Below are 18812 nucleotides of genomic sequence, written 5' to 3' on the forward strand. Positions count from 1 at the left end.
TTAAAGGTATAGCTCGAATGCCGGGGGGTTATCAGGAAGGCAAAAGCGCAAATGGAATTGCAACTGGCTAAGGATGTGAAGGATAACAAGAAAGGTTTCTACAGGCATGTTAGCAAGAAGAAGGTGATCAGAGAGGGTGTGCGGCCCCTAATGGATGAAGGACGGAACCTAGTGACAGATGATGTGGGGAAGCTGAAGTACTCAATGCTTTCTTTGCCTCTGTATTCACGGACAAGGTCGACTCCTGGACTTCTGCGCTAAGTGACACAATATGGGATGAAGATGGACAGCCCATGGTGGGTAAAGAACAGGTTAGGAGCTATTTAGAAAAGCTAAACGTACATAAATCCATGGGTCCGGACTTAGTGCATCCGAGGGTACTGAGGGAATTGGCAAATGTCATTGAGGAGCCTTTGGCTATTATCTTTGAAAAGTCGTGGAGATCGGGAGAAATCCCGGATGATTGAAAAAAGGCAAATGTAGTGCCCATCTTCAAAAAAGGGAATAAGGATGATCCAGGGAACTATAGGCTGGTCAGTCTTACCTCGGTTCCTGGAAAAATCATGGAAGGGATCCTTAAGGAATCCATTTTGAGGCACTTGGAAGAGAGGAAAGTGATTAGGAATAGTCAGCATGGATTCACAAAGGGCAAGTCGTGCCTGACCAATCTGATTAGCTTCTATGATGAGGTAACTGGCTCGGTGGACAGGGGGAAGTCAGTGGATGTGATATAGCTTGACTTTAGCAAGGCTTTTGATACGGTCTCCCTCAATATTCTTGCCAGGAAGTTAAGGGAATGTGGATTGGATGAATGGACAGTAAGATGGATAGAAAGATGGCTAGAAGGCTGGGCCCAGCGGGTAGTGATCAATGGCTCGATGTCAGGATGGCGGTCCGTTTCTAGTGGAGTGCCCCAATGTTCAATTCTAGGACCTGTTTTGTTCAATATCTTTATTAATGATCTGGATGAGGGGATGGATTGCACCCTCAGCAAGTTTGCGGATGACACTAAGCTGGGGGGAGAGGTAGATACGCTTAAGGGCAGAGATAGGGTCCAGAATGACTTAGACAAATTGGAGGATTGGGCCACAAGAAATCTGATGAGGTTCAACAAGGACAAGTGTAGAGTCCTGCACTTGGGACGGAAGAATCCCAAGCATAGTTACAAGCTGGGGACCAACCGGTTAAGTAGTAGTTCTGCAGAAAAGGACCTGGGGGTTACAGTGGATGAGAAGCTGGATATGAGTCAACAGTGTGCCCTTGTAGCCAAGAAGGCTAATGGCATATTAGGTTGCATTAAGAGGAGCATTGCCAGCAGATCCAGAGATGTCATCATTCCCCTTTATTCGGCTTTGGTGAGGCCACATCCGGAGTATTGTATCCAGTTCTGGGCCCCCCACTGCAAAAAGGATGTGGACGCATTGGAGAGGGTCCAGCAGAGGGCACCCAAAATGATTAGGGGGCTGGAGCATATGACTTATGAGGAGAGGCTGAGGGACTTGGGTCTGTTTAGTCTGCAGAAGCAAAGAGTGAGGGGGGATTTGATAGCAGCCTTCAACTTCCTGAAGGGAGGTTCTAAAGAGGATGGAGAGAGGCTTTTCTCAGTAGTGACATGGTAGAACAAGGAGCAATGGTCTCAAGTTGTGGTGGGAGAGATCCAGGTTGGATATTAGGAAAAACTATTTCACTAGTAGGGTGGTGAAGCACTGGAATGGGTTACCCTAGGGAAGTAGTGGAGTCTCCATCCCTAGAGGTGTTTAAGTCTCGGCTTGACAAAGCCCTGTCCGGGTTGATTTAGTTGGAATTGGTCCTGCCTAGGGCGGGGGGCTGGACTTGATGACCTTCTGAGGTCTCTTCCAGTTCTATGATTCTTGGAGTGACTGTCTTAAGAGGCTGTTTCTGAGATTTCAGTGCTTGTGTGTTCTCTCACTCTCACACACACCCATCTCTGCAGAACAGGAAAGGGGAAACACAACAGAACAGGACAGCTTTCTCTGTCTTAAAGACAGCACATGGCTTCTCTTAGAAACTTATTCAGCCACACACACAGTGTCACTGTCACACATGCTGCTACACACATGCAATCTGTGTCACAAAGTCTGTCTCACACAAAGTGTGTGTCTCTCTCATGCTCATATGCTCTCTTTCTCTCTCTTCCTATCTCTTTCTAGCCTCCACCCCTTCAACCTAAGGCCCCATCCCTTCTGGGAGGGCATGTAGCCAACCCGTGACCACAAACCAAAATTCATGTGAATTTTGTGAAAATTATTGCACCTTGCACTCCCCTGATCTAGATCATCCCTGACAGATATTTATCTACCCTGCTCTTAAATATTTCCAGTGATGGAGATTCCACAACTTCCCTAGGCAATTTATTCCAGTACTTTATTTCCCTGAGAGTTAGGAAGTTTTTCCCAACGTCCAAGTTTAAGCCTCTTGCTTCTTGTCCTATTATGATAAGCTGAGTTACTTTTGTGTGAGCTGGGAGACATTCATGAAAACAAGCAATGCTGTTTGAATGGACTTGAATTTACAGTATTATACATTTCATCATAGAACTATGTATTTTTCTCTAGTACAGATTGAATTTCTCTAGTCCGGCATCTTTGGGACCTGACCAGTGCCGAAACAGAGAATTTGTGGGCCATGGGAGGTCAGTATTGTCTAGCAGCATTACCAACATTTCTGCTGCTTACTAGGCTCTGAGAAGACATTTAGTGGTAAATTAGAGCTAAATAACACAGAACACTGAGAACCAGGACAGGTGGCTGTAAACAAACTTTATGGGACTGTGGGGAAACTTTGCCGCACTCATGATAAGTGGATGTCCAGCTAACTAAACTCATACCAGACCACGGGATGTTGCCAGATCTGTGTGTGCCAGATTAGAGAGGTTCAACCTGTAACTATATTACATTTGTCAGTCATTTGTAACAACTATATGCTGTGGCTGTTTATCACTAAATTATCTGTAGAATAGATGTACTGAGTATCAAAAATAAATAGCTGTTTTAATAAATATTTTTCCTTTAAGTTTATTAGTAAACTGATTTATGACCTTTTGAGTATTTTTTTAAACTCTCCTTCTGCTATTGGGATATGTTTATTACCACCCATGACTGTAATAGTTCATTATACAGATTACATATTTTTTCAGTCCAAAAATGCTCAAAACCATTCTTGAATCCTATATTCTACTTTAAGTATTTGAACTTCTTATAATTATCTTTTTAAGAAAATCCACAATTGTACAGAGTATTCTTTTTCTTTTACATAATAGCCCTTTGTAAGAACATAATTTTGTTTTTAAAAAATCTTTTGCACAATTTTTCATACAACCACAAAATAACTCCATATTTTTTTTACGTAAAACATGCCAATTTATTGCCATGGGATTGAATAAGAGATTGCCAACATAATAAATTCACTCCATGAGAAATGAAGAAGAAACAGATGGTTAAAATGGCAATTTTTGTTTGTGTATATATACAAAAGCTTTCTCATTAAGAGCTCATCTACTTCTCTTGCTGCACCACAGAATGACGAAATAATTATATGTTTGACATGGCAGCATGGAAATGAATGATGTTCCATGAATGTTAGAACTTAGTAGCATGTGGAGGAGTTAAAAGTTTTTTTGTGTGTGATAAAAAATGAATTGAAATAGGTTTGTGATCCCTAAGATGGTTCAATAAGATAGATGTATAAGAGTTTTTAATCTTGGATTTCCTTTCTCCAGTGTAATACACATGCACATAATCCATGCACATAAGACAATGCATTAGAATGACCATTAACTTCCTAACTAAAGGGTGGCATATGGCACAGCTGCTGAGAAAGTCTAGTGACTCTTTAATGCCTCCAGATGTCAATTTGAGATTTTTATTAGTGGTTAGGAATGCCCAATAGAAAAGGAGTTCTTGAGTCTCTTCCCGTCTCTACCACAAACATTCTTTGTGGCCTTGAAAAAAGTCTCATAGACTTATAGACTTTAAGGTCAGAAGGGACCATTATAATCATCTAGTCTGACCCCCTGCACAGTGCAGGCCACAAAATCTCACCCACCCCTCCTAGAATAATCTTCTCACCTATATCTCAGATATTGAAGCCTTCAAATACTGTGAAGACCCCAAGATGCAGAGAATCCTCTAGCTGTGATCTGTACCCCATGCTACAGAGGAAGGCGAAAAACCTCCAGGGCCTCTGCCAATCTACCCGGGAGGAAAATTCCTTCCCGACCCCAAATATGGTGATCAGCTAAACCCTGAGCATGTGGGCAAGACTCATCAGCCAGACACCCAGAAAGTTCTCTATAGTAACTCCTATCATCCCTCAGTCATCTAACTCGCTGTGTCTCTGTCAAGTGGAGATACTCATAAGGTTTTATGAAGCTTTATTCATAATATAAATGAAAAAAAAATTGTTAATGCAACCCCTGGTGAAAGGATTTTACTTGCCATTATTTTTATAGCTAGCATTATCACAGCTACGTTTCCCTTGATGTTTCTCTTTACATCTATTGGTTTTCTTTGGGAAATAATATTCTGATCATAGTGTCCTTAATACTATGATAATATTATTTCTAAATTATAAAATGTTTTTCAACATTTTTATGATGAATGGTATACTTATTGCACTATGGACATCTCAGGATGCAGTTGTTCAAAGAACTTTAATTTACTTGTTAAATATTTCATACAGTTTAACATTTAATATGCTATATCCTTTATTCACTTATTTCTCCTTTTCTCTTGGACTATAATGTAGAAGTGTCACCCTAGCAGGTTCAAAAAATGTCCATGGTGTGGTCATACAATGTTCCTTAAGGACAAATATGACCTCTGTCTAATGTCTCAGAGCAGATTAAGACTAACCTGGTCTGTGGGATCTGCACCACACATCACTGTGGTTTCTCAGATCCCACAGTAATTGCTCCCTGGATACCCATTAAGTTTGTCATGAAAGTGAGTTTGATGTGTTAGTTTAATATCCAGTCAGTTTGGAAGGCCTGAAAGAGCAAAGCTGCAAGTGTTTCAGAGCCAAGTATCACAGCTGGACTTTAAGAGCTTTGGCACAGATTCAGTGACACAGGTTCTAATGCTGGCATTTAAAACCCTCTACAAAGTCGGTGCATCATCAGAGTTTGGATTCTGTTGATGTGCTACATCAGAGAAGTTCATCTTTTGATTCAGGGACAAAGTCCAGCTTCTTCTGCAGCACAGCTTTAAATCTGGAGACAGTCTAAATTCTGTGGAGCAGGAATGTAATTTATTATATGTATGTACAGTATCTAGCACAGTAGGGTCCTGCCATGCTTGTGGGCTCTCAAATGTTAAATAATAACACACAGGTGCAACTCTGGAATATATCATTCACTTTCTGTCTCTGAAATACAGGACAGGAGTAAAGAGGTCTAGCTTTAGCAGGAGGTATGACAGAAGTTTTCACAGCTGCTCAGTCATAATGTAAACTTGTTTAGAGAAAATTATGAGAGGCTAATGCGACACAGATAAGGTTTATTTTTCATTCCTTAGGGACTGCCATTGTAATGGAATGCTAAAGTGTGTTACAGGTTAGACCTCTCTGGTTTGGCACCCTTGGGACCTGACTGGTCCTGGATGAGGGATTTTTCTGGACCAGGGAGGTCATTTCAGGCCCCCCCACTGTTGCCCCCTCCACTAGGTTTCCTGGCTCCCCCAGCAGCCCAACTGACCCATGCACCAGCTCCCATCCCCTCTCTAGTTCAGCTGATCCACACACTGGCTCCTGGCACTCCCTCTGCTGCCCAGCTAAGCTGCACGCCAACTCCCAACCCCCTCCCTCCCAGCCCAGATGAGCCACACACTGGCCCCCACCCCCTTCCCTCACAGCCCAGCGGAGCCGTGCACTGGCTCCCGGCTTCCTCCTCACAGCTCAACTGAGCTGTACAATGGCTCTCGGGTCCCCATCCCCCTGCAGCACCAAGGACTCTCTTATCCTCGAACATCTGTTGTCTTGCCAGACCAGAGAATTCCAGATTTTAGAGGTGCAACCTGTATACTGTTCTGCCACTAAGTGGTAAAATACCTAGCAGAGCTTTAAAAGATCTTATGATGGACACATCTGGTGTGTATAAGCAAGCACTTGTAGCCAGTCCCATATCTGCTGCAGGAGCATGACAGCCATCCAGCTCTCAACTTCATCTTACTAGAAAAACAATAAAAACCTTCAAGAGATCAGTCTGCATAAGGTAGTTTAGAATTCTCAGACTCAAAGCAAGGAATTTCCTCTCACAAAGGCCTTTGAGTCTTAAGTTTCAGACCTCCAAATACTGAAAACCTGAACATCTCCAGAATGATTAGCAAGTCACCTGGTATTTGTCTTGAGGAACAGTTTGGTCCATATCAATCTGGTCTGTTGAGCCAGTCTGCGCATTTTGGTTTTGAGAAATCCCACCACGCTATTCCACTCAACTCAATAATATAACTTAAGTTATACTGGGAAGAAAGATTATAGGAAATTCAGTTTTTTCATACAAAAAAGGTTGTCCAGGCCCATGCCATTGGAACAAAAGGGGTTTTTACCCTACAGTGCATCTCTCACAAAAGTTGCAAGGGTTAATGTCCATCCCAGAGGTTCAAGATTTCACTTATCTTGTCAGATAAAAGTTTCTAATGGTGTCTACTGGAAGTTTTTCTTCCTCTGTTAGTGGGCCAATTTAAAGCTTTGATTACTGTTCCACCACTATATAGTGCTATATGTGTCAACAGAATGTGCAGCAATCCTGTTGTACTTTCAAAAATAAGAGGTCTGGTTTTTGCGTAAGTGGATTACTTACTGCTCCAAGAAACCACTTTGACAAGATCAAAGCATGTGCTTGTGCCACTACCACCAGAGAGCTCGATTTACTAAATTTCATGTTATATTATTCATCTTCTCTGTGGAAAATATTTGAGTTATATAGAAACTCTGCTTCCACACAGTTGTTCTCAAAGCAAATCTTTCACTTGTGAGTATTCTGAGCATAATGGACTTGGAAGGAAGAATTAAAATACAGTAAGTAATCGAAACAAAAAAAAATCTGTATTGGCACTAGCACAATTTCAGCTATGCTGTGAAACAGGGCTTTTGAAGCCTAATTGGACAAGCTTGCTTATTTTAAAAAATGAAAACTAGAACTAGAGGCCACTTCCATCTGTTTCCACACGTCAATAAGATTATTAAAAGGATGCATTTCTCCCAAAAAATCCATTCGTAGTTAGATGGGAAAAAGTAAAGTTGGTTTCATGGTTGTATTATTTGTATGCTGTCATATTGTCTGTTGATCTGTATACAATATTTGTAAAGCATGTGCAATGTAGTACTGAATTTGTAATTAATTATAGTGTGATAAGACTGAAGAGTATGAAATGGAAATTATAGCTGACTCTGTAAGCCAAGGTTGAAATGAAATATTATGTCATCTGTAGGGTGTGACTGAAATAAAATTAATCCCCTTTTACTTGCAGCATAAATAGCATAATCCATACTTTATAAATTCAGTGTTTTTTAAGATGCTGGAGGGGAAAAAGTCCACCTCACCACTCTACCTTGTAATTCAGAGAGAGCTTTGTTTTTTACAAAAGAACAAAAAAGTTTTAAAAGACCGTACAAAAAGCCCTTCGTATCAAATAAAGTTTTTTCCAATTTTTAAATTAAATTCATGAAACAAAAGGTTTCTATATAGCTGGACTGTCAGATAAGTGATTTTCTACACGCTCAGATCTATTTAGAAACAGCTTGTTCCATGCTATAATCCAAAATTGTAAGCAGAAAAAAATGAAATATCTATCTAATGATGGCAAATTATAACTTTGAGGTTAGTCCAACTTGAAAGGAGTTGCACATTAATAACATGTGCGGTGTATTAATGTTCATTTTGTATTTAAGCAGAGCTTTCAAGTGTGGTTCCATTCTGTGACATTCCATGCTTATGCCTTCTCAGTAATGCGCTTTGTTTGTAATCTTAGATGGTTTTGCTGACTGCCAGCCTCACAGTCTAAATCTGGGTTCTGAAAGTCAGGCTGGGTTCCGTTACATGCCTTATCACAGCAGTTCTCAAACTGTGGGTCAGGACTCCTTTTTAATGGGATCGCCAGATGTGGTCTGGAATTGCTGGGGCCCGGGCATGGGGCCTGGGCATAAAGCCCAAGCCCAATCACCTGTGGCTGAATCTGAAGCCTGAGGGCTTCAGCCCTGGGATTCAGGTTGCAGGTCCCTGGCCTGGGACAGAAGCCCATGAGCTTCAGTCCCCCCTTCTGGGGTGTCACAACAATTTTTGTTATGAAGGGGTTGCAGTGCAATGTAGTTTGAGAACCCCTGTGAACTTATCAATACTTCCGTCTCTGGGCTGGAAGACGTAGGAGTGCCCTTCTGAATTTTCAAAATAAGCTAGCCTGAGTTAAACTGAAAGTAACGTCCACGCAGCCATTGGCATCAATTTGACTAAGCCCTATAAAACTGTATCTTAACTTAGACAGTGGATCAATGCTACAGCAATCCATCTACTGGTGGTCGATTTATCTTGCCTGCTTAGACACAATAAATCGACCTCTGAGCACTGCCCTGTCAACTCCAATACTCCACCAGGTCAAGAAGGGTAGCCACAGTCTACAGGAGAGTAACCTCTGCCAACCTTACCGCATGGAAGATACTGCAGTAAGGTGAAATTGGATGGGTTAGATTTAGGGATGTTAAATATCAGTTAACTGAATGTCGATTAACCTCATGAATTCTTTAACTATTCTGTAGAGCCTAGGGGTGAGGCTGGCAGCCAGTGCACTCTGGCCCTATAGCTGGGGAGCCCCCTGTCACTTTGCGCTGCTGCTTCTGTATCAGAGGCAGCAATGCGGTGCCAGGCAGGAGCTGGTCCGCAAGGGGAGCCAGTTTAAAAACCAGCTCCCCTCGCAGACTGGCTGCCTATTGCCCCACAGTGCTGCCTCCAATATAGAGGCAGCAGTGCAGGGTGGTAGCAGCTGCCCCGTCTAGAGAGGGATCTTAGATTCTGGACCCAGTGAAAGTCGGACCTAGCCAGGCTGCCTGCCTGCCCGGCTCCTGACATACTTTAAATGCAAAGCCACAGCGGGGGTAGGTCTCGGACCCAGCGAAAGCCGGCATTGAGCAGGGCTGCTGGCCAGCCTGCTAGAAAATTTACTGGCGGGGGAGAGGGGAAAATGTGTGTAGTCTATAGTATTAACCTATAAGCTTTTTCTAATCGGTTAATCAACCACACTATTACATCCCTAGTTAGATTGACAGGACAAGGACATGTGGTGTAGACTTAGGCCTTAAAAAGGGTGTTCTAAGTGAGAAAGATAAAAACTTTAGTAAATAATTTTGCTGATGATGCACAAAATGGACTAAAATACTACAAAGAGTAAAATGCAGTAAAACACATTCTTTCTCCCCAGTTGTGGAATTTCTTCTCTTCTGTTAATATAGTCATATACCAGGAATAAACAAAAATTAAGCTGGATTGAAGTGAAAAATAAATAATATTCATTTTTTGCACCAATACTTCCATCTACAATAACTGGAAAATGCAACCTATTCCATGAGAGAGCTGCATTTTTTACTTCCTACTGAAACAAAAAAGTATTTTTTCTGATCCTGTAGACTACAGATGCCGGGCCTTAAAAAGTAGATGTATAGAAAAGTTAATTTAGGTCCTTTTAGATGTATAGTTGAACTCACAGTAAAAACTGAGCCTGGTTTTACAAGCAGAAGGATTTATTGGGTAACACAGTACAATAAAAAAAGCCACTAGATAAACCTAATACAAATACATTTTGAATACATTTTGAATATGTGGTATATGTAGAATAGAAAATGGCATGGCAAATCTGTTTTAATAGCAGGGATATGAGATGACTTTGCCATCAGTGAGTAGCATCATCACCCCAAAATCAGGTCAATAAAAATTTATATGACTCCTTAACATAGTCGCTCTCAGTTATATCTATGAAGTCACAAACTATAATTAAGTGTAGTTGCAGTTATTAGTTACTACTTTGCTGTCAAGCTAATTACTCAAGTTAAGGCTTATGCAAAAATTAAGCATACTAATTATAGCACTCCAGCTAGCTTTAATATTTATATGTTTCTCTCAAACTGCAGAACTTGCCTGATGTTCAAATATTATGCATCTGGACATTTTTTTGTGAGAGATGGATATTAAGAGCAAATTTTTTGCTCCCCGGTAAAAGTCTCATTGAAAAAGGCCTGTGTTGCATATTTAGTTGTTGGAGGGTTGAAGTTTGGAGGATTTGTGCTAAGGTTCTGCAGTGACTAGTGGAAATATAGATTTAGCATCTTAGATTGTTGAAAATGGGCTCACTTCCGTCAAATGAACAACCAGAGAGTTAATCTTTCTCTAGTTAAATAGGTGCATCACATCACATCAGATCATCACACTGTTGGCAGCTGTTGGCTGTGTGTGTGATCTCTCTGACTTCTCACTCAGTCCAGTGGTAAAGGTGCTTGGCCAGGTTTATAGTTTATGAAGCACAGACCTACTGTCTTATAGGTGTGACAGATACACTAACACATATATGCTTATCGCAGTGGATTCGGCTCAGTGAGCAGTAGGATTCTGAGCTAGGGTTGCCAGGTGACCAGTATTGAACCAGACCGTCCATTATTTTCACCTCCTGTCCGGTAAAAAAAAAAAAATTCAGAAAATACCAGACACCTAAAATGTCCGGTACTTTCTGATATTTTCCCGGCCAAGAGGCGAAAATCCTGGACTGTCCGGCTCAATACAGAGGCAGCCTGGCAACCGTAGCGCTTTCTGGGGAGCGGTCTAGTCAGGCGCAGGGAGGCAAGATGGTGGGTGGCTGCTGGCAGCCTGTTAGGGCCAAAAAGCCTCACCATGCGATTTTTAAAGAGGCCATGGTGTTTGTTTGGTTTTTTGTTTAGCAGCTCTCGGGGTCCTTTTTTTCTTTTCTTTTCTTTTCTTTTCTTTTCTTTTCTTTTCTTTTCTTTTCTTTTCTTTTCTTTTCTTTTTTTTGCTCAACAAACTTTTTCCAGGCATGTTTTTTGTTGTTTGGTATTTTTTCTGAAACCATCTGGCAACTCTAGTCTGCGCTCTCATCTCAGCAATATAAAGATGCCCCCTCTAACAGTCCTCTTTTATACACTAATATAAACATGTTGCATATTGTAACTCTCTACCTTGTATGTGTTGTTTTGATGAAAGCATCTCTAACCAGCACCTTGTCTTCATGACGTTATGTTTGGGAGGGGTCAGTGCATCCCTGTATCATCTTGTATCACAACTTGGTATCAGGGAGTTCTGGCATGATACTTCTGGAATTGTTTAGGCAAACAACCTGTGCCTAGCACTTTCTAAGAGTTTTTGTGGTTTTGCAATCCTCTTCTTGCCAACTTCAATGAACATACACGTAGCCATGTTCTGTAATGGGCTGACTTTTGCTCATAGCTTGACACTTGCTATCTTTGCTGGTCAAACAAGCCAAAATTAAAGTAAACTGAAGTGAAATAATTAAATCACTTAATTTTTATTTCCATGGGTATTTTACCTGAGTAAAGACTATGATTGGATCCTCAGTAGCTTAAATATCATATGAAGCACAGTATCATTTTACATTTATGAGCTTAACAGGAAAACTCTCTACTACTGAAGCTGGAAAAGCTGTATTGTAATCACAAAACAACCCTGCAATTAATTTGAAGATTAAAATCCACAGTGCACACATGATTTAAACATTGGACAGTTTGTAATTCTTCTGAGCACTTTAATATTGGAACCAGAGGCAGAAAATAAATCTACAGTACACATGGTCTCATTTGTCTTGGATGCCTTAGCGGCATGGCTGCGCTATTGAGTGATGTTTTCTTCCTGTGCTAACAGGACATCTTAAAATGCTAATAGGAAGAGTCATAGTGAAATAAAATTAATGTGTCCAATTTTAAGCCCAGTGTAACTTTGGAGCCTTACTCAAAATACTGGAGTTTTTTCCATCCTATCAGTTTAAGGAGAGAGTTTGCAGTAGCAAGAGCTTCCAAATGAAAAACCCAAGTTGAGGAGGAAGGTGGAAAGACTATGGGATGATTTACTAATCCAAATGTTCTAATTGTTTTTAATTTATCCTTGTGTTTTCAATTATATTTAGTTTGTATTTTGCTGCTTATGATTGCAGATATATTTCCCCTCAGTTTTTCCCATATCATCACATCACCAGCCTAAAAAAGAAAAAAGCAAACCTGGGTTTTCTTCAATTATGATAGGACTCCATCGTTTTCTGTTTATTTTAGCACTTACAGGTTCTTCCCAAAACTTCAATATCATTACATCTGCCATCTGAAGACATTATAATACTTGTAAGAGTCCTGTCACATCATGAGGAGTTATCTAGGTAGATGTGTGGTACATTTGGGGATTAGTAAGAAGAGCAATTTCAACCTTTTCTCTGCTGAAAAGTTTTAATTGAGGTCTAGAAATGAAAGGCTGGGTTCTATAACCAGTGTTTCAGTTTTCTGGATACAAAATGTTGTGCCTGATGAAAAAGATTGTAATTTACATTAAACATTGATGTAAGATGGCAAAATAACACCGCACATACTCCAACGCATCTGCACAATTTATATGGAAATCTTTAAGAAGTATTATTGACAGTTAGTGCTGAATGTGTGCCAGGACTCTAACTTAAAATTAAATAGATTCAAGTTGCAATGTATAATTGTCTTCCCACTAATTATAAACTGTATTAGAAGAATGTTCTTTTCCTTTGTTTCCCTCCATTTTGTTCCCTGGGCTTTTCAATATACTGTTTAGATTTGATAAATCTGTTGACACCATATAAGTTTCCTGCATACAGTGCCAAGACATGATGATGTTCTAATAGTCCTTCCAATATAATCTGTTGTTCTATCCGCCTACAATACACCTCTTCAGTGAAAACAAAGTTTTCTTTAACTTCATTCAAGCAGCTTTATCCCTTCCCCCTAATTAGTGAGTCTAAACCTAGACTAGGAAATCTAATTCATGCTAATATACACTGTTCTTTTAATGAATGGGCTAACTTTGGGCACAGAGAAGTGTACTGGGCACTTTTATGGTGTGACTAGACTTGCTGCACAAAATGGGCCCCCTTCATCTGTTAGTTCAGTATATTAAAGGAATATATTAATCCATAGAATGCATAGCTAAATTCTAAAAGGTATGTCATTCAATCTGAGACTGTAATCCTCCAAAGTAGATTACTTTAAAAACTGAATATTCAAAAAAGAACTCTTATTTTATAGATCTGTTCAATTTATATATTCAGAGTCAGATCGGCTCATTTTGATGCAAGAAGAAAAACTTTCTCTGATAGGGTTTTTTAAAAGATAAATACCTTTTGAAACAGAGTAAAATGTTACAGTTTTAGAAGCTGAGTGGAGATGGTTTAATGGGTAGAGTGCAAGAGAGGCAGCAGGTGATATGCCATAAATGTGATTTATCACATGGATAAAACCACCACATATTTGGCTCTGTTGTGGCCAGCCCTGCACAAATACAAAAGATAGAGTGCATCCCTTTGCACCATTCTGAAATAGCTACGGCCAGCTCCACACTATGGGGGAAGTATGCATCTGACGAAGTGGGTCTTTGCCCACGAAAGCTTATGCTCTTACACTTCAGTTAGTCTATAAGGTGCCACAGGACTCCTCGCCACTATGGGGGAAGTTTGTCTTAAAGTACAAAATTCCAGGTACATAAAAAAACATTGCTGGAGTCGCTAGACCTTAAGCCAAGCTTCTGCACTGTCATCATAGAGGGATCATATTTGTTCATTTTTTTTAATTGTATCCTTTGGTATATATGGTTGTGACTACTTTCTTCCACTATTTGATCTGAGGAAGTGGGTCTGGCCCACGAAAGTTCATCATCTAATAAACCATCTTGTTAGTCTTTAAAGTGCTACATTGTCCTGCATTTTGCTTCAGCTACCCCAGACTAACACGGCTACATCTCTATCACTATCATAGAGGGAGGTCAACAGAAGAAATGTTCCCATCAACTTCACTTACTCCTCACAAGGAATAGAAGTACTGGTCCCAATGGGGGCACTCTTAGCGTTTGATTTAACGTGTCTTTACTAGACCAACTAAATATACTACCGAAAGATGGACCACCACAGCATCAAGCTTTCTGCTTAGACGTGGCCTAAGAACAAGGACTGTGTAAATCTAGTACCATTGCCATTTTTCATAGGAGCTTATAATGCATAGGAGCACTCGCTAGAAGCTATCAAAAGGTGACACAGTGCCTACATTTTCCTGGCATTCCTTTGAGAGGCACCATGCTGCTTTTGGGCTAGTGCACCTCTGCACTGACCACAATGTTAGTATATTTATATATCAAGCAATTGCTTTTTTTAAAAAAATCAATAGTTACCATTTTAGATTTTACCAATAAGAGAATAATTGGTTTTCAGTCCAATAGGACATTAACTGTTGGTAAATAAGTGAGTTTTTAAAGGTGACTACTGAATATGAATTATTAGTAATATTGTATCCAAATACAAATATAAATATATGACAAGAAGAACACAAGAAAAGTCATCTCAGAGTCTGAAATATTGTTTTTTAACCAATATCAAGTTTTGTTACTTTAGCTTTAGTATTTCACACTTGCAATATCTTTAATTTTCAGTAACAATGTGGTTTCCACTACAATGTTAAGTTTACACTAAGGCTATGTCTACATAGCAACATTATTTCAGAATGTCAGTATGTTATTCTGAAATAACATAGTGCACGTCTACGCTACAAGCTTTTATTATGAAATAATGTCGAGCTGGAGGAGGACTTCTTACTTTGACTCATAGTAACCTTCATTTCACGAGGAATAAGGGAAGTTGAAGGAAGAGTGATCCTTCCTTTGACTTCCTGCTGTGTAGACAGCACCAAAAGCCAAATTAAGCTATTTTAACTTCAGCTATGCAATTGACATAGCCAAAGTTACGTAGCTTAATTTGACTTTAGCCCTGCTGTGTAGATGTACCCTATGTAAACACAGGTCAATCTGTGGCCACACTGAATAAATGTACATCATAAAGAAGTACACATCAGAGCTCAGTCAAATTTGCCCCACTGTATTTATCATTGCTGTTTGTCAATCTCAAAATATCAGTCAGATGAAGCAATCAGTCTTCATTCAGTACCAGTTCAATATACTGTAGATTAAAAAAAAATAAATTTTATGAATTTGCATTTCAAAGACACATCCTTTTATCATTTTAAACACTTTTAGGCACTGCTTTTGAAAACTGTGCAATGAAATCATGTTCAAAGATGGCACGCACAATGCGAAGGAGGTGGATGAGACTTTGACTACTTGATATTATTGTCTTTATATGCAAAACAATTAACCTTTCATAAACCCATTAGTTTGAAAATGAAAATAATTCACTCATTGTCATTTGGGGATGTTAAGGAAACCACTAGAAACTTGTTGGGTTTTGTTAATAAGCATCAATGTCTATATATCATACTAAATTGTCTGCAGAGGTCATGCAGAGAAATTAACTTTCAGATCTGATGGCCAACTTTAAATGAGGTGTATGGATTCCAGTTTCACATTCAATCCAATTATAATGGAAATGCAGCCTCTCTTATAAAATAAAGGGAAAATGGGGAACTGTAAGAGTAAAGGAGACTGAAACTGAGATATACCATGTACAATATATTTATAATTTAGATACAGTAGTCACCTTTAAAAAGTCAACTGTTTACCAGTAGTTAGTGCACTGTTGTATTGAATACCAAAGATTTTCTTGTCATTGTAGTGCAACTGAAATAGAAATTATATTGTGACAAATGTATTGGGGAACTTAGAAGTATTAGGACCTTTTTAATCTTTCCTAATAACCCTTTTTTTCTTCAGTAAGTGTCACACTGAAGGATCAGTATGTGAAACACGAAATACATGATCTTATTGAATCCCTGACACTTGTATGAACCCTATTCTTCTACTCCTGGTTGGGAAAGATTTAGAACTGAAATAAAGCATCTTTCTTCTTGATGTCCCCAGGTTAAGTATCCTAAACTGAAAATGTGAGTGTTGCAAGTCGCTAGTTCTCCTCCATTCTGACTTTGAAGAATGTTCTTGTAATCACAGCTCCGGTGATAAAGAAGAAAGCTAAATTTAATGTGATCCTGGCAACGTTGAATGTGCACAAATCATTGATCAGCAGCCAGCACTGGCAAGGCAGCAATCATAATAAAGCCTGCAGCTGTTTCAAGCCAGCTCCTCTCAGAAGGTGCCATGTGCATGTAAAGGTGCCACAAGAGACCCTAGGATAAGAGAGGAGATTAATAGGAGAGACATTTGCCATAAATAATAGGTGGTAAAATATAGGAGGAACTGAAGAGGGGAAGCAGACCAAGTACACTAAAGAGAGATCTCTCTCTGCCATCTCTGATTTTTCTTCAAGTTGATTGCCCACATTTCATTCCACATTAGGTATGTATGTTCGCCATGTGCACCTGCACCAGATGTTTTTCTCTAGTAGTATTCGTGGGTGGAGCAGGTTTGGCACCCTCTGGAGTGATTCCTGCATGGCACAGTATGAGACGTTGCCACCTACCCCTACTTTCAGTTCCTTCTGGCCTCTAATGATGGTGAATGGACTTCTGGAGCTTCAACCAGTTTTGTTATCTCTAATTCTAGATGAACACATTCTTTGCATAATGTAAAGTTTCATAGTTTAGTTCCCTTAATGCAGTACTTTAGCATTAGTTTTGTAATGTGGAGGTTGTCCCAGACAGGACTCTCACTAGAGAAAGAGCATGCCCCAAACTTCAAATCTGATTAATTGTGCAAGCATCCGAGGGCAAGGGGCACATTAGCGACAAGTGTCGCATTTGCAAGTCTTTTAATCCCCAGACAAAGAAAGAGACATTCGCCTCGGGGCACTTCTAATGGAGACAGCACTGACCCTGGCACTGGATCAAAAGTCAGACTCAGCCCCAGAGTGCCCCACCAACACCATCTCCCACTATATTTAAGCCAACACCATCTCCCACTCACCAGCTCTGATCAAGAAGCTGAAGGGATCAGCAAGGGGAAGATCTCTGACATCCTGAAAGGGAAAGGAGAGATCAGGAGGACAGCCAGGACCCCTGATGGGTGGCTCATTGCCTACATCTGGGAGTCAGGCCACAACTCAAGCCGAGCGGTCCAGCCCTTCCTATCTCAGGCTACTTACTCTGGGAAGTAATGAAGGCCTTTGGCACTTACAGGAGTCATCAATGCCCAAGGCTGCAGCCCCCCACTCTGCAGGAGGAAATGGCAGAGCTCATGAAACCAGCCTCCTCATTGTCATTGTTCCCCTCACCCAGTTCCACAAAATGACACAGAAGTGCACCAGGAACATCTGAATGGGGTTTCTCTGAACCTGGGGGTCTGGGCCTGGGGGAAATGATGGGTGCTTACTGTCGCCGCACCACCCCTGCTTCTCCATTGTGGCAGTGCCGGGCTGGAGCCACCTTCAAGACAGTCGAGGACCATTAAAGGTCTGTGGAAAACAACTTGAGAAACACTGCTTTACACCTATATCTGGGTGATCTGATCTGAATTGCCATCAGTGATGTGAACTGCCATCTTTACATCATGGCTTTTAGATCTAACTTTCTAACTGTCTTCTTATGACCCATCTCATCCCCACTTGCTCTCATCTCGTTCTGTAGGTATTTATCTTAAATTCAACATGGCCAATCTGTACTCCTTTTCTCTCCTGTGAAATGCTCTGCAGTGCCATATTCTCTCAGGGTACGTCTAGACTACATACCTCTGTCGCCAGAGGCATGTAGATTAGGCTACCCGGCATAGGAAAATGAAGCGGCGATTTAAATACTCGCCCCTTCATTTAAATTTAAATGGCTGAGCCGATCAGCTGTTTATCAGCTCAGCGCGGTAGTCTGGACGCTCCGCGGTTGACATCAAAGGCATTTGTCGACCTCCCCGGTAAACCTCATCCCATGAGGCATACCGGGGAGGTCGACATATGTCTTTGATGTTGACCGCGGAGCGTCCAGACTACCGTGCTGAGCTGATAAACAGCTGATCCGCTCAGCACGGCACCCATTTAAATTTAAATGAAGCAGCTATTATTTAAATCACCGCTTCATTTTCCTATGCCGGGTAGCCTAATCTACATGTCTCTGTCACCAGAGTCTAGACATACCCTCACTGCTGACAACACTACTGTCTTATCCCTATTCGTCATATCTGTAACAGAAGCTTTGACTTCTCATTCTTTCTTGCCCTGAACATGCAGGGTGGTGTTTTGTACCTTCCTCTTATACACTTATCCTGGTCTCAGCAAATCCCCTGTGAAAGGGCTTCCCAGGGGATCCTTGAAAAACACACTTTCAGCTGTCTTCCTTCGGCCAGATATAAAACTATTAAGGTCCCTTTACTCTAGTCTGTGTAAAAGAGTAAAGGGGAGGGAGCAGAGGTGAGGATTTCATTCTTGGTACAGATAGGCCAAGGAAATCTACATCAGTGCTGGCAATAGGAAGTAGCTGAACTAGAAAGAGGGCACTCTTAAACTAACATAAGGGGTACACAGGTACTACTGCTGTGTAAAAATTCCTGAGTGCTTCCTGGTATGTTCCCAGAGTCAAGAAGGTTACACACCTGAATGGGGATGAAAGCAGAAGCAACCAGATGACTAGATCCTTTAATTTAAAAACTGGAGCTCATGAAGATTATAGTCATCAGCTTTCTTCTGGGGCTCAGGAATAGTCTGTTGTGTGCCCTGATTGATTCAACTAACAGCATC

At 40.7% G+C, this 18812-nt stretch overlaps 1 protein-coding gene across 6 annotated transcripts in view; it reads left to right on the top strand.

Annotated features, from left to right (window-relative positions):
• TBC1D5 (TBC1 domain family member 5) overlaps window positions 1-18812 on the top strand; it is a 515710-nt gene that overhangs the window by 478862 nt on the left and 18036 nt on the right. The gene's annotated exons all lie outside the window — the stretch shown is intronic.

The sequence above is a fragment of the Pelodiscus sinensis genome, chromosome 2, assembly GCF_049634645.1.
Source record: "Pelodiscus sinensis isolate JC-2024 chromosome 2, ASM4963464v1, whole genome shotgun sequence".
Taxonomy (NCBI): Eukaryota; Metazoa; Chordata; order Testudines; family Trionychidae; genus Pelodiscus; species Pelodiscus sinensis.